Consider the following 11,976-nt stretch of genomic DNA (forward strand, 5'->3'; position numbering starts at 1 on the left):
TTAAAAAGTAAAGTATATTTTAATGGATATTATTTGTCGTTGATCTTAACTATGGTCGTCTATTTATGGATAATCGATTCCAAGACTAAAAAGAAGAAAAAAAAAAAGGATTGTATTAGACACTTGACAATAAACATAAAGTTTAGTTAGATCTTTATCACTTGTATCAAGTGTGGGTAAATTGTTAGGTCTTTGTTCGGAAGCAATAAACTTTATAACTCAAGTACAATGTCAAATAAGCAACTGTTGTTGCATTGTCACATGGATGTTCTTTTATAAATCGTAATGAAGTTCTTTTATTAAAATCCTTTTATATGATAAATGTTTATTTCATAAATCTTAATGAAGCTCTTTTATTGAAATTCACCTATTCAAGTATACACTAACTTCATAAACTTTAAAATAAAACTAACATATTCTTTTTTAGAAGTACTAACACACACACACACACACACATATATATATATATATATATATAATTTCAAAACTAAGCATTTATTGTAATGAAATTAATCAAAAATATAACAATATATTGAATTTTACATAGGAATATAGTGAAAGGGATAAAGAGAGAATAATATCTCATATTGTATTACTTCACAAGTGAATCTTTACATTGCAATATACTCCATGTCCTATTTATATGACACTAATAGGTAAATGAATAATTACATTACAATTCAATTATTAATGAGAGTTACGGGTATGTGGAAGGCTCCTTCAAAAAAAAAAGGTATGTGGAAGGTTAATGGATAGGTAAATGAATAACTACATTACAATAGTGGTATCTGGAAGGTTAATGGATATATTCACTCTCCTTTGGATGTCCATTCATTAACCTTCCACATACTTGTAACTCCAACTAATAAGTGGATTGTAATGTGATTATTCATTTACCTATTTATGTCATATGATCTATATTGCAATATAAAGACACACTTGTGAAATAATTCAATATACTATCTTATTCTCTCTTTGTCGCTTTCACTCTATTGTTATATAATATTCAATAGAGAAATGATATTTGTACAACCAATTTCTAACAACTTTTTGACAACCTTTTCTCATACTCACATTATATTCTTATTCTCTCTCTACCTTTTTCTCTCTATTGATTTTGACCAATCAAAATAAAGAAAAACAAAGTTGTCATGGAAGTTGTTTAAATAGAGGTGTACAAATATCACTACTTTATTCAATATATTGTTATACTTTTTGATTAATTTCATAATATATATATATATATATATATATATATATATATATATATATATATATATGACTAGGGAGGATTGGTCCATGCGGATAAACATATGTACTAGAATTGCCTTTACTGATGTCCTAATGTAGGGTGGGGAGTGAAATACAGAGAAACAACTTCGTATGTGTTGTGTGTTTGCTTGCTAGTTGCAACTATGCTCTTAATTTGTTGACAAAGACCGTTGGTCTAAATAAATGGATTAACCTATTTTAGTAAAAATGTTCATGGATTCCCTACATCAATTGATAGGCTAGTTTTGGTAAAGTTTATTTCTTTCTTCTATTATTTAATTTTAGTGGCGTGGCCATCCACACCATGTTTGAACATTGAAATGAAATGAATGTGGAGATTATTACTTGGGTCATGCAATTTTTTTTATTAGTATTTCTTAACTTTATGGAGTTTTCTTAATGATGTATTCTCCCTCTTTTGGGGATTCTTTGGTGAGGCTAGGACCCACAAGACCAGAAAAGCCATTTATGAAACATTATATCAATTATTTCTCTTGTTGCTAATAATGCTTCTAAATTCTGATCATAATCATTCCTTAAAAAAAAAAAAATCTGATCACAATCATATACTATTTTTTTGAAAATATATGTGAACTATCTACATTGATGAATAAACTTTGTCAAAAAAAGTTGTTCATTTTTAGCAGAGTTTTCTTCATCAACCACATCTTTTTATCTACAAGATTCAAACTCAAAACCTTACTTAAATGATTCTAATCTAGTTCTACTTGAACCAACTAAATATTTCTAATTTTAAATTTTAAATTTTATTTAGTTGTGATATACTCAAAAAAAATTATAACCAAATACAATAAAATAGAAAATTGAGCATGTTAGTAGGCATGGCAATGGGGCGGAGTGGGGACGGGTTTTACCTTCCCCATCCCCATACCCTATTCTCATATACTTACCCGTTACCCTACCCATACCCAACGGGGATGAGAAATCGAACCCCATCCCCGTCCCCGACGGGTTCGGGGATCCCATCCCCATCCCCGTACCCGCAGTGAATTATTTTTTAATAAAAAAAAGTTTTTTTTCCAACCCCAATGACAATTTTGTAAAGCATTATGTTCCCTTTAACATTTCCTTAACATAATGATTTGGTTGCTCCTTTAAAAATCAAAGGCAATTTTTATAACATGGGAATTATTAAACCAAATAACATATCATGATCTAGGATTGTGTTTCTATTTATATAAAAAGGGGTAAAAAAATAATTTTTTACATTTGGGACGGGTATGGGTATGGGTTCGGGGTGGGTACATATAACCCCGTTACCCGTCCCATACCCGTGTTTTGAAATCGGGGAAAACCCAAACCCATACCCAAACCCAGTCAAAGCGGGGAAAACCCGTCAAATCGGGGTGGGTTTGGGCGGGTACCCATGGGGACGGGTATTGTTGCCATGTCTACATGTTAGTGTCTGTTTTAACACTAGTGTGTGTATATAATATGTGAAATATGTTTTAATCGTTACCTTTTTTTCTTTCTCTCTTGTGAGCAGTCACATAAACCCTAGTTTCTTCTCCTTCATCCACCAAAGAGGGGTGATTTATGGTCAATTTTTGACCCAAAATCACCCCTCTAACTCGTTTTTCTATTTTCCTTTTATTGAAATAAGTGTTTTTCACATCTATTTCGTTTTATTTTGTGATTTCGTCGTCTTCGTGCGACGTTGGTTGTTCGTCGTCTTTGTGCGACGTTGTTTGTTTTTCTTGTTTCTCTCAGGTATTTGATCGCTTCAGATTGTCAGATCAGCTTCGATCCAGTGCAGATCCAATCAATGACTTTGGCGGCATCCACGTTGCAGATCCGGAAACATGGTTATTCCTGAGATTTAAATATAGTCATATGTGTAGGCATTTATACTTTGCCGTTTTATGCTATTAACTTGGATGTTGTGAGCCTATTCACAGATCCATCCTTTTTGTTTTTAGCGAATTTGCATTATATCGATGTACTATTTCAATTTGAATGAATGAATATCTTTTATTTTGTCAAAAAAAACAAATGTTTTAATCGTAATATGAAAGCTAGAATATCCAATATACTTTTGTACTTACTCTATTATATAGCTTTCCCTTTATATATATAATAACTCTTTTTTAAATAATATAATAACTCATATTTTAATATCATTCCTCCTCAAAATTAAGTAACAAATTGTTTCTTATCTTAATCAAAAGAACAACATGTAACCAAAAAAGATCAAAAGAACAACAGGTTCCACCTTTCATCATGCTATTAATAATTAGTATTTGATTCTTGACATATAAAAAAGTATCAAAAAAAAAAAAAAAAGAAAAAAAAAAGGAAATTTTTTAAATACACGCTAGGACAGCCACTAGCCGCAAAAGCAGGAAATCTCACATGTCAAAGGTTTGGTTCTTCCCAAATATATATCATTATATCGTAACTATGCTAAAACCTAATAAATATATGGTTCAACCGAAAAGAATTATACTATATTGCCTAACTATTTTAGGAGGTGTTTAAAATCGAACTAATCCACTAAAAAAATTGTAAATCGAATTAAACCAAATTGAAATTGTAAAAAACCATATTTAGTTTGGATGTATTTGAATCATGTTTTTACTCAATCGCGTGGTTTGGTTTGGTTGGTGGTTTTTATTTTACCAACCGAACCAAACCGCAACATAAGAAAAATGATAATTGAACTCATGTCACATAAACCAATACTCATAGAAACTTTTAAAATTTAAATATTTTTTTCTCTTGTTAAGTTTCTTCTTTGTTTTTTATTTCAAAAATATATTTATGTACTACTTGAAATTTTATAGAATGATAAAATCTTAGTGTTTTACATTTTTTACATAATAGAATTAGTTTTTATTCATGTTTTTAATTTCATTTATATTATCTGGTGAAAATAAAATTGTAATGTTGGATGAAATTTAAAATATTGTCGGAAATATGTCGTGTTATAGCTTTTTAACTCGTTTTTAATATTGGAAACAAAAAATTGTATTGTCTTGAAAAAATTGCACCAACCGATCCAACCCAAACCACATTGGTTTGGTTCGGTTCATATTTTATTTTAAAAGTCAACCAAACCAAACCAATGTAAGCATGTTGAGGCTTAAAGGATAAAATTTATAACAGGAATAGTGATATTTGTACAACTATTTGTAACAACTTTTGTGTCAACCTTCTTTTCCTCTCTTTTTATTGGTCAAAAATAATATAGAGAAAGATAGAAAAAGCAAGAGATGGATTAAGAACATAATTTGAGTATGAAGAGAGAGTTGTCAAAAAAGTTGTCATAAAATGGTTGTGCAAATATCATTTCTCATGTGAAAGTCCCAAGGGAACAAAAGTGTATGTTGTAGGATCTGAGAAGGTTGTCTCAAGCATCATGATGGCATGAATCATCAAGTGCACCAAATCGTACTAAAGTAATAAATATATAAGTTATCGTCTCCACATGAAGTAAGCAAATAAAAGAAGAGATTTGAAAAGTGGTTGCAGGGTTTAAATTATCCGGCCCTATGCGAGATTAAGTTTGTTTGATTCAGAGGTGTAAAGGTGATTCAGGAATACTTGAATCCACACTCCTTCTTTGTTGGAATTAACTCGATTAATTATTAGTTTATGACTTGTCCCTTTTGGATTTAAGATAGTAGAACATGACCCCAATGATGAATCAGTGAGAATTTATTTTAATATCGCCATAATTCAACTAGTTACAATTGCGGTGTTCCCTTAAGATAAGTTATAACCCTAAAGTCATACTTAGATTCTATTAAAAGAATTTAATTTAGAAACTAAGCAATTCACCATTGTCTTGTTCAGATGGAATTCAGGTTGTCAATCCTACTAAGCTCCATCTAGAGATACAATATAGAAACAGACATATACGAATTAAATCAGACTTTAGATCACAAACTAAATAAAAAAATTATTAAAATCCAACAAATGAGAAGGGGTTCATATTTGAATCATAATCAAAGAGGTTTAGTTGCACATGACAACAAACATCATTACAAAACAATAGAAAAACATATTTTAAAGAGAACAAGATGAGGATGGAGATCATCTGCCTTAAAGTTATGATGTTTGACCCTTGCCTTGTATAGCTTGCTTTCTAAATGAATAAAATAGTGTGAAAAAATATCTGTTTATAGTGCATCATTACTTAGCGGCTAAGAGAATAAAACTAAGGTTTTACAACTGAAAATAGCTTGGAAAACAAGCAAAAGACACTTCCTGGCCGTCACTCATGTCGGGGCGCATATGAAAACAAGCAATGATGTCTCATTCGTTGGGGCGCATGAGGCAGTGCCTTTAGTGTGAATTCAAACACACAAGAGGAAGGGTGAATTGTGATATTTAAAAAACGATTTAAATAAGCACTTAAAAAAGATTAACCAAATAAAATAAAGCACTTATAAAAAGTTTAAATAAATTTGGAAATTAACGATGGTGAGCTAAAATAAATAACAAATAAAGTAAAAAAGAAAAAGGGATGAAAGAAAAGACACAGAAATTTATCCTAGTTCAGCCTAAAACACTAAGGCATACGTCTAGTCCCCAAGAAAAAGCCCCTTGAGATTTTCACTAACCAAACTTTTAAATAGGATAACCTATTAACCTTTACAAATAGCGAGCACTCTCCAAACAAAATTTCCTTTTGTAGAAGAGCCTCTAAACCCAAGAGATATCATCTCTCTTGAAACCTTGGGATCGCACTCAATTCAAATAAGAATTACAACAATATAATAATACACCAAATGTGTATATATAACAAATTGAAGCACAAATACTACAACTCAACTATGTAGTATAAAATAGCTCTCGAGATAATAAATTAGCAAGTATAAAAATAATCAGAGTGAGAAAGAGTATGACCAATATTTTCTATTTCAAGGTGCGTGTAAAAATGTTTGTCAAAGACTCTATTTATAGTGAAATGTTGAGTGAGGACCGTTGAAAAACAAAGTTCAGCTGATGCACAATTAAAAGCAATTTAACGTTGCTCTTCAAATCCAATAACAACTTCAAAACAAAGTCAATACTCATTTCAAAAAAACATGTCAACGGTGACATGGTTGAAATTGATGATTAGATCAATTTTCCATTTTGAGAGAAACATTGACATGTTCAATTAAAACCATTTTACCAAATGAATGTAGTTGACTAATTTCAATCAAAAATCGATCAAGGCAAAAAAAAAAAATGTATAAAAATCAATCAGTCATGAAAATAATATTGCTACCATGTTGCCTTCAGTAATAATGCCAATTAAAAATATGCTAGAAAATATGTTTCTATGAGCCAAAAATAATTATGCAATTTCCATGATAAATTATGGCTTTTTATGAAAAAATATTTTAATGTAAAATCAGCTTATATGAAAATCATTGTGGGTGTGTGATATGTTTTAATGAGAGCTTTTTCTACTACTTACAAATAGTCCTAAAACAAATAAAAAATAAAACTCAAGACTTGAAAGGTTGAATTTTTTTTTTTTCGCTTTTTGATGTAAATTTTTTACATGTCATATAACCATATACACGTGAGTATAATATATGATCGTTTCCACAGGGAGTTGCTTAAATCATAAGCGTTTTCACAATATTTCACATTAAGGGTTTGGGTATAAATTGTTTGTTTGTAAAACTATTTTCCTAATCGACATAAAAGTAAAACAAGAAGAGATAGAACTATTTCGCTTGCGGTTAGAGAAATCAACCAAGCGTAACAGCAGCAATTTCTCGATCGATTAACAGATTCTAGCTTTATAACCAATATTATCACAATCATTTCTACAATATCCTTCGTGTCCAAAGCGATATCGTTATTTCTAAAGTATCGTTTAAACATTCGTGTCCAAACATTTAAAAGATAACAAAGTCGATCGGATAACTTAATCGACGATTTCCCGACCGATTAAATGTCCGAAAGCATTAAGTTCTTGATTAAAAGCGATTATCAAAGATTAACAAACGTGTCAAGAGTGATAACTTAAGATAGATTGTTATTCTAGTTCTAGATTCAAGAGTTCGGGTCCAAATCATCTTGAATCTCTTTGAAAGCATTAAAAGCAAGAATAACAACAATATTGAATTAATAAGCTAGAACCATATATTAAAAGATCAAAAGATTACATAATAGGTTGTTTGATTACCTCAATACTAAAAGAGAGATGATAGCTACACATGTCTATGTAAACTATGCAAAGGATGAAGGAAAGATGAAGATTCCATGCCAAGATCCTTGATGTCTCAATGAATCTAGGGTTGAATCTACTCCTAAACCACTTGCTTTGTGTTTCTCTCTTAAGAAATAGCTCTAACCTCTCTCTAGAAATGTAGAAAGTATCTAATAAAACAGTGAATAGTGCTAGAGAGAGGTAAGCATTCTAATTAAAGGGGCAGACTTCGTGCTTGCACGCTTAAGCGTGCTCCGCAAAATATCATCTTCTGTCCAATTGGCCCCTGCCACGTATGCAACACAAAATATCTGCCTTCTGGAAAGAGGACTACGCTTAAGCGTGGGGAAAGCGTCCTGATAGCGAACAAGGCGGTTTGTTTCTGGAACATGTACGCTTAAGCGAGGTGAGGTCGCTTGCTGCTTGAACTATGAACAGCGTGCCAAAAGCGTCCTGAAAGCGTGCAAAAAGTTGCTCTCGACATTTTTCACGCTTAAGCGAGCTGTGGTCGCTTAAGCGTGCTCTTTAGATCCTGAAAGCGTGGCAACAACGTGCCAATAGCGTGCACAAAGTTGCTCTCAGCCCTGTTGGACGCTTAAGCGTTCTAAGGACGCTTAAGCGTGCTGGGCTTTAGTTCTTGAACTTCTTTCTTGTTCCTTGCTTGTCATTTCCTGCATAAATTGGGTAGAATCAGGCCTGTAAAGCATAAATGGTATAATTACAACAATTGATAGCTTTACCGTAGATAACTTGCATAACAAGTCACTAAAATGCCTATTTTAACACATGAAAGATAATACTTTTGAGCACTTATCACTTTTCGCAACATTGTTCTTCTAGTTGTTCTTTTGTCAATCATCAAAACCAAAGTATTCATGTCAAGGCATATATTCATATTCTCCCTCTTTTTTTATGATGACAAACATCTCTTGGAGGGATTTTCTCAATGAAGAGGTTAGAACAATAATAATCAAATAACAAAATATATGACAGAGATATGCTCAGATTTAGCTCCCTCTCACTATATGGAAACAATTAAAATTCACTCCCCCTGAAACATGCAATATCATAACTCTCCCCCTTTTGACATGCAATATCATATCCCAAGAAATCATTTTGATAATCTTATAAAATGTATAATACGACCACAAAGTTGTCTTGTTTGGGTGAATTGACATTGTTCTTCAATTGGCACTCCCATGTGTATTCGTCTGTTTATTTACAAATATTAAACTAAAGCAAATGTTAACCGGCTAAAAAGACTCTAAAATGACTCCTTAATGATGCTAAGATCACTATATGACTGACTATCACACCCATGAATCGATTTTATGATTATTAAAACAAAGTACTTGACTCCACATCTAAGGTTCATTGTGATTTCAGGTTGAAGGGTGGTACAAACCACTATCACAATGAGAAAGATTTGTGACTTACATAACACTTTATGTAGTATTCTCATAGCGGGTCAATCCAATATAAATATTACTCTTAATATATATATATGAGTTTTGCTAGAAGACACCTTTTATAAAGGTGTCTTTTAGCAAAATTATAACTAAAAAGTGAAAATCACATCTTGAGGTGTGAATTGCTAAAAGACACCTTCATGGGTGGCTTCTAGCAAAACTATATATATATATATATGATCCATGAGATGTGATCATCAGTGTATCAACATAATGGTCTAAGCAATTTAATGTTATCATACTTCACAATAAAGCTCGACTACACATACTTTAAGAATAATGTTTTATATGTTAATGCAGTTCATGATTAAGTCACACTTAGCGTTTCATTACTCGAACTATCTATCATATGGACTTTATTAATCTTATAAAAATATAATAAAGAATGCCTCGTATTATTTAAAACTGGACTTTATTAATCTTATAAAAATATAATAAAGAATGCCTCGTATTATTTAAAACTATTGGCTTTTATGATTTACACCAACACCCAAAGACTTCAAGTTCTCCGCATGCAAACAATAAAACAATTCGAAAATAGAAAATTAAAAGATAAAAAAAGAGAACAAAAAGGAAAAATAAAGTTCTAAACCAAACAAAATTAAGAAGAAAAAAAACACCTCAATTTTCAAGAAGTCACCGCAAGTGCACAGTTTTATCTTCGTAATAAAATATTGATCGTACAAAACTTGTGATCCTCATGTTAACCATTGCTCCTAAGTATGCAAATAAAAAGTGTTTTGGGTTTTTTTATAAGGTAAATGATTTAGAAATGCTTGGAAAATATTTTACAAATATGCAATGATAGAAATGTCTTGAAATCATTGATGTTCATCACTACAATGAATTACCCAACTTCTATTCCTTTCTCTTGCCTTGGGAATGAAGCCATAAGAATGAGATATTCTCTTTTATATCTAAGCATCCATTTGACTTTATTTTTGTCCCTAAATGTAAACCCCTTTTCCAAATTACTAGATGCATTTATTATTTTTTTCTAAATATACTTCTATTTAATACTATTAACTTGTCTTGAAAGTCAAATTTAATACGCATACAAACAAATGAAAATTTCGTAATATTAACACACAAAATAGACACATTAAATGTACTAACAACTTTTCTTAAAAAATGTGAAAAATGTAAAAGGTGCTTAGATATAGAGACGGAGGGAGTATCAACATTCTATTTGTAACAATAGTTTGTGTATGATTTTTAAGAAAATAGCAATTAATTGTGTTGATTTCAATGATAATTAATTGTATCATTTACCAAAATACTCTTATTAATTGTAGTTAGTTAAATAATTAAGTTTGATGAAATTTAATAAACAAAGATACACTAATGAAAAAATCATAAATATTATAAAGTAACAATTATTTTGAAAAAAAAATGTTAAAAATACTATTATTTTGATTTTAAAGAGACTATTATTTTGAGATGATGAGTCCAAATTTTTACTAATTGTCTTTTTTTTAAGGAAGTTTTTAAATATTGTTTTCATTTCGTATATTTATTAAAAGAAAAAGGTCTTGTCATCTTGCGCTCTAAGAGCATAAATTAAGGAATCAAAAATTAGAATTTTTTTATAAAAAAGAACAAAAATTTGACTTTAAAAAGTTAAATAAAGTTCAATGCACAGCTTTTAAAACAAATTTTTTTTTTTTTAAATTCCCTAACATATGTCCTTGAGGCACATGTTAACATTTGGCTTAAAAAGCGCTTCCAACGCAAAAAAAAAAATTGAGGTAGATTGGAATGGAAGCACATGTGAGAAATGGTGTGAAAGTGGTGGCAGCTTTTGTCGGGTGAAACACATTCATCGCCGACCACTATGTAGGGCTCGCTTCTTTCTGCCTTTGCATTTGCCTTGTGTATGCAATGCACACGTTACCTATTTCATTTCTCTTTCATTTTTGTGTTTGGTTATTGTGCATGGCCTCTGCTCTTCTGAACACACCAGTAATAAACGTAAAAGTACTCTTTCTCTTCTTATTTGTACGATCTATACTAGCATTGCCAAATACACAAGATTCTATCTTAATTACTCCCTCCGTCCGGCAATAGATAATCCGTTTGAAAATACTCCATCCGGTCACATTTATAAGCAAAAAAACCACTTTTTAGATTCATTCAACACCTAATGTATTTGGTCTATAATATATACCAAATACATTAAGTATTCAATGAACCTAAAAAGTGGCTTTTTGCTTATAAACGTGACCGGAGGGAGTATGTAATTTTGACCTAACTTAGTTTGACTGTATTTTTCTACAAATATACAAAGATAAATAATACTCCCTCCGTTTCAAAATGAGTGTCGTTTTAGCCAATTGCACACAGATTAAGGAATGAAATAAAGTAGCCAAATGTCATAGCAATTTTACCAAATTATCCTAATCAACTATTGGTTTGTTTTTCATTAAAGAAAAAATAATACTTTGGAAGTAGTGTAACATAGTATTAATTGAAGGGTACAATTGAAAAGAAAAAGTTATTATTATATTGAAAACCGAAAGCCACATTCATTTTGAAACAAATTTTTTTGGCTAAAGCGACACTCATTTTGAAACGGAGGGAGTATCATGTAAGATGTCATTAGATTTGTTTCGATGAGTATTTTCAAAATATCAAATTTTCATAATTTTTCTAATATATTATTCAAAATATTTAAGCTCAAAATTATGCATTGACATGCGTAATAAGGTCAACTGTGTCAAGTATTATGGGACTGAGGGAGTATAATTTACAATTCGTTTCTGGTGTTTAATTATTAAGTATTATTTTCTCAGTCTTACGATGAATACTAACGAGCAGTCGCAATAGTGTCTTAATATATTAAAATTTTAAAATAATTTATGATTGTTCAGACCGTTAGTTAAAATAATCATTGACGTTTCATCAATGTTTAAGGTAACTCTTTTCTTATAAAGACATGATATGACATGAGTATTTATAGGGATTAATATGACATTAAATAAGTATATTAGAGAGACTGAAATGACAACATTAACATTTTAATGTGAAAGACTATTTTGATTAACGGCGAGCACAATCAGA

Source organism: Medicago sativa, chromosome 2, assembly GCF_051527215.1.
Source record: "Medicago sativa cultivar Bolivia chromosome 2, Bolivia_mono, whole genome shotgun sequence".
Lineage (NCBI taxonomy): Eukaryota > Viridiplantae > Streptophyta > Magnoliopsida > Fabales > Fabaceae > Medicago > Medicago sativa.